At 39.8% G+C, this 5,610-nt stretch overlaps 2 non-coding genes across 2 annotated transcripts; one reads left to right on the forward strand and one right to left on the reverse strand.

The window, feature by feature from the left end:
• Positions 1-1,969: 1,969 nt before the first annotated feature.
• trnar-ucu (transfer RNA arginine (anticodon UCU)) lies at positions 1,970-2,061 on the reverse strand. Its single transcript is given in 2 exon segments — positions 1,970-2,005; positions 2,025-2,061. It is a non-coding gene; the product is annotated as a tRNA-Arg (tRNA).
• A 538-nt stretch (positions 2,062-2,599) lies between these two features.
• Positions 2,600-2,672, forward strand: trnak-uuu (transfer RNA lysine (anticodon UUU)). The gene has a single exon. It is a non-coding gene; the product is annotated as a tRNA-Lys (tRNA).
• Positions 2,673-5,610: the final 2,938 nt, after the last annotated feature.

Below are 5,610 nucleotides of genomic sequence, written 5' to 3' on the forward strand. Positions count from 1 at the left end.
ACCTCCAGGCTCTGATCAGGCCCTACACCCAAACAAGGGCACTGCGTTCATCCACCTCTGGCCTGCTCGCCTCCCTACCACTGAGGAAGTACAGTTCCCGCTCAGCCCAGTCAAAACTGTTCGCTGCTCTGGCCCCCAATGGTGGAACAAACTCCCTCATGACGCCAGGACAGCGGAGTCAATCACCACCTTCCGGAGACACCTGAAACCCCACCTCTTCAAGGAATACCTAGGATAGGGTAAGTAAGGGTAAGTAATCCTTCTCACCCCCCCTTCTCCCCCAACAAGATTTAGATGCAAGTGGCTGTTCCTCTGGTTGTCATAGGTGTTTGCACCAATTTGTAAGTCGCTCTGGATAAGAGCGTCTGCTAAATGACTTAAATGTAATGTAAATGTAAGGTGCACCTGTGTAATGGTCATGCCGTTTAATTAGCTTCTTGATATGCCACACCTGTCAGGTGGATGGGTTATCTTGGCAAAGCATAAATGCACACTAACAGGGATGTAAACAAATTTGTGCACAAAATTTGAGCGAAATAAGCTTTTTGTGTGTATGGAACATTTCACATGTTGTGTTTACATTTTTGTTCAGTGTATAATATGCATACTCCAATTGCAACGCCTGCCTATTCCTATACATAATATCTTAAGAACAATATAAAGCCTTCCTATATTTTGTTTAATTCCAATCACATTCTGCCTAGTGGCACGTGCGAGTTTTGGCCACATGAGAAAACAATTGTGACTATTCAGCTAACCATCCTAAAATCTCATTAGAAATTAGGTGGTGTATTTGTGTAACAGTAACTTTTTATACAGTATTATTATATTTGTTTCTGTTATGTAGAATACTAATGAATCATTATGTGATCTTCCAAGGCGCTGATTAAGCTTTGATTTAACCTTACTCACACCATTGTAAGAAGTGGTGGAGAGACACTCAGGATGGAATCTAGTGCTGCTGGAGCACACCCATATTTTAATATTGTGGGGTGGTTTTGTGCTCTATGGAACACTAGTCAGATTGAATAAGGTAATACAAATCTGTGGGAAGATCATTGGAGAAAGCCAGGAACCCCTCAGGGACATCTATATAAAACAAGTGATGAAAAATAAAAATATCCTTGGGCATTACACAACACACTCAGGCATTGTGGCCCTTCCTCCCGCTAACTGCAACCAATCAATCATGTCCCACATTAAATCAACAAATTCAAACACCACTTATTTAGAAAAATCGTTGATTTGTCCTATATAGACGTTCCAACCTGTCTCTTGGAATCACGTTGCGCTTATGATAAGATATATATATGGTGTGGTAGGCCTAATGGGGACATTAAATACCTCTCCATTGTTGAGAACTGATATTCTGCACAGTGCATGCCAATATGTCTGGCTACTGAGCTCTCATCTCCCTGACCATTCCAAGATGGCGGCTCCCATAGCCTAGTTTATATTAGCATGCTAACAGGAATGCTAACGTTCTAATGTATGCTTGCCTATGTATGGATTTATACTTTTTATAATGTTCTGTTAGCTTACACTGTTCATAATGTTTTAGCCTTCTGGCTATATTAGCTTATCCCCTTCTTTAAAACTATGGGTCCACTTTACCCGGGTGGTGCTCTCCTTTCACAGAGGTTTGAAGCAGAGGAAGCAAAGTAAAAATGCCCCTCACTCAGTAGTGTTAGTCATTAATTGAAATAGGCCTACCTTGGACATTGACGTGACAAACAGATATATACCCTTCAAAGTAATTACCTAGATTATAATGGTCTACATTAACTATTATTTAGATATATGCTATAAAAAAAAATGCTATCAAGTAAAAAACTTGACGTGAGAAATGCATAGAGATTAAAATTATGTTTGATATGCCTTGAGGAGTATAAAGACCGCACTGGTTGCACTTCAGGAAAAAAATCGCGTGGGTTATATTGCATGCAATTACTGAAATCTGCAAAAGATGCGACTCCGGTGGGACTCGAACCCACAACCTTTGAATCACTCCTCAAGTGCTTGACTAGAAGTCCAATGCGCTATCCATTGCGCCACGGAGCCACCTGTTGATAGGTTACGGACTAGCTCATATAAGGTTGTCCCGGTGTCCCGAAATACCTTACACAAAACGTCACAATGGTCGCGTCATATGTGAAGGAAGACAAGTTTATTATTATTCATTTTTTTGTGAAGACAGAAGTGTAGATGTCAAATGCTGTTTTTGTGTACATACACTAAACAACTCAGTTCCACAAAAAAAATAGGAGTGCATTGTAAGTGAATAAAGTATAATCTACATTAGCCCAGATAATTTTGCTGTGTTATGCATTGAGTAAGAATAATGTAATTTGCTGGTGGCTTCTGGCCGAGATCTAAAACAGTTTACGTTTAGCTTGCCACGGACGAGTTTTGCAGTGAATGGAACAGAAAGGGACAGCTATTTCGCATTGTCAATAGGGAAAGAATCACATGTTGTTTAGTGAAATAAGCGAATATATGGCGCTAGCTGACATTGTAACTATATGAACAGCTGGACCTGAGACGAGGTTAGCGTTTTAGAAATGTGTTAAAATAACACACGTGACTAGCTTAAGCCAGAGCCCGGATAGCTCAGTCGGTAGAGCATCAGACTTTTAATCTGAGGGTCCAGGGTTCAAGTCCCTGTTCGGGCGATGTTTTTAATATTTTTACCTGCTAAATATTGCTGGACAAATCTTACATTTCATTAGCTAGCTAGGCGGCTCAACGAAATTTTGCACTCAAAGGCACATTGAAGACCCCGCCCAAGTTGTATTCTGTGTTTACACTAATTTGTTAAATTTACAAGGTTCGTTTCTTATATTTGAAAATAAAAGAGAACCGCACACTCTAGGAGCTCAGATGCAAAAATGTAATTACCAAAGTTTCGACAGCCAAGCTGTCTTCATCGGGGTATAATCACAAACACTGCGGAATTACTCGTTTATGTAGTGTCAAAAGACACAGGTGTCTGTAATCATGGCCAAGAGTGGCCTAATATCATTGGTTAATTATCAAATATTAAAATGGCATACAAAGAACAGCATACAAACAAATGGATAGCATACATTCCTTTTAGACTACACAAGCTTACAAACAATTACAATGGCAAAATCACAATAATCACAAGGGAACAAGGGTCTTTAAGTTAAAGATCCAGACAGCCTCTCGTTTTAACAATGGAGAAAGTCTATTTTCAATCCTCTCAAAAATGTTTTCTTGCCTAACGGTATATTGATGATATTTTTGTTCTATGGAGAGGTGATGCAAAACTGCTCCAGGCTTTTCTTAACTCCTGTTCTGAGCATCTGAGATTTACTATGCAATCTGATACACGTCAAATCAGCTTTCTTGATCTTCTGATCTTGTGTGAAGATAATGTTACACTGATCTTTACAGGAAGCCTACTGATCGTAACAGTTTGTTGAGGGCTGATAGTTGTCACCCACTTCCCTTGAAAAATAGTTTGCCCTCCAGCCAATTGTCGAATCAAAAGAATTTGCAAAAAACAAATCAGATTTCGACAGAAATATGGCTGAGACGCAAAGAAAGTTCAAGGAGAGGGGCTAAAAAAATGATCAGATTAATATTGCCATTGAGAAAATTCCAAACAAAACGAGACGACCTTTTTCAAGGTCAGTCTCGCAAAAAGACGCATTCTTGTGTTCTAACTACCCGCTATTCAAAGCGTTCTGAACAATTACAAACATTGGCACATTCTAAAATCCGATGATAGTCTCGGTAATGGGTTTCCGAACCTTCCCTTGGTCGTATTCTCGCGGGGCAGACATCTCAGAGACCAATTGGTACACTGATTTACCAACCCAAGATATTCCTGAACAACGTCTATTTGCGCCCCTACTGGATGTAATGGCTGTGCTCAATGCAATGGTACTTATAAAATGTAGATCCCTCAAACACCCACAAACAGGGAAATCGATCCCAATCAAAGGTGTTATTACGTGTTCCACTAAGGCAGTTGTCCTTGTGGTAAAAAATGATGTGGGTAAAACAAAGCGCGAATTAAAAGTACGTATCTCAGAGCATCGTAGCACCATTAGGTGTAAAAACGTTACTTACCCAGTTGCGGCCACCTTCTTGGAGGCAGGCCACTCGATTTCGTCTCTACGTTATATTGGCATCGAACATGTCACCCTCCCTAGGAGAGGGGGCGACCTTGATAATTTGTTGAAACGAGAGCCTGGATCTTTAACTTAAAGACCCTTGTTCCCTTCGGTCTCAACGTAGACCTGAAGCCATTCTTGTGATTATTGTGACTTTGCCATTGTTTGTAAGCTTGTGTCGTCTAAAAGGAATGTATATGATCGTATGCTATCCATTTGTTGTTTGTATGCCATTTTAATATTTGATAATTAACCAATGATATGCCACTCTTGGCCATGATTACAGACACCAGTGTCTTTTGACACTATATAAACGAGTCATCCCGCAGTGTGTGATTATACCCTGATGAAGACAGCTTGGCTGTCGAAACGTTGGTAATTACATTTTTGCATTGGAGCTCCTAGAGTGTGCGGTTCTCATTTATTTTCAAGTTTTCTACTCCTCTAGCCAGCACTTCGCCTAAATAGGTGTGCGTTTATTTTTCTTCTAGATCGTTTCTTATATTTATCAGTTTTAAAGGCCTCCAAGCTGTAATTATGTAATAGTCAATAAGAAATAAAGAATAGCAGTCTACTTTCACATAATTTGATTGGAATATCACTTTCAGGGCCCTCTGGTGAACGTTTCTCGATGCGGGGCTCATCTGGGCATTTCCCAAACATGCCACTATGTGAAGACATTGACCATGTACTGTTTGTCTTTATGGGCTGACCGAGGCCCCTTTTCAGTGCTCGACTTTCGCCTACATAAAGAAAGTGGGTTCCCATTCAACGTAGCCTAGAATTACGTTTCTATTACTTCTAAACAAAATAACTTTGTTCTCATAGGCTTACAATGTCATTTTAACAGTCACTAAGGTTATATTTGGTGGTGATCTTTGCTAAATTATTTTGGATGTAACAGTTGTGAGCTAGAACTCTAACGCTCATTGACAGTCTGTAGCAAAACATTTTACTTGAAATTGACTGTTAAGTAAGTATGCCGTTTATTTGCAATGACACGTATATTAAGCAGGACATTCATACATGCCTTAATCCAATTGTACAACCCAAAGGTTGTGTAAGATGTAACGTTAGCTGCATGCTTTTTTTTGGCCTCAGTTCTATGAGAACTCCGGTTTCTGCACCAAACTTGCAGTAGTCACCCTAGTGTCGCAATGTTTGCAAACACAGAAAGTGGTCTATAGGCATCTTATTTCCAACTTCTCTGATGGAATAGTATTGCTATTTTTGGGGGAATCCTGCAACACAGTCATCGATGCATGTGTAAGTGACAGGCAAGGTTATTGAATGATAAATTAATGATTCGAACACAATATATGCAATTCAGCATACACTTCTATTCAAATCTATTTATAGTAGAGTGCATACATTTTCATGTGGCCTTTGTGGGAATCGAACCCACGACCTTGGTGTTGGTAGCTCCACAAATGAAATGAGTGAAACAAACCAACACAAAACAGTTGAG

This window comes from Oncorhynchus keta, chromosome 16, assembly GCF_023373465.1.
Source record: "Oncorhynchus keta strain PuntledgeMale-10-30-2019 chromosome 16, Oket_V2, whole genome shotgun sequence".
Taxonomy (NCBI): Eukaryota; Metazoa; Chordata; class Actinopteri; order Salmoniformes; family Salmonidae; genus Oncorhynchus; species Oncorhynchus keta.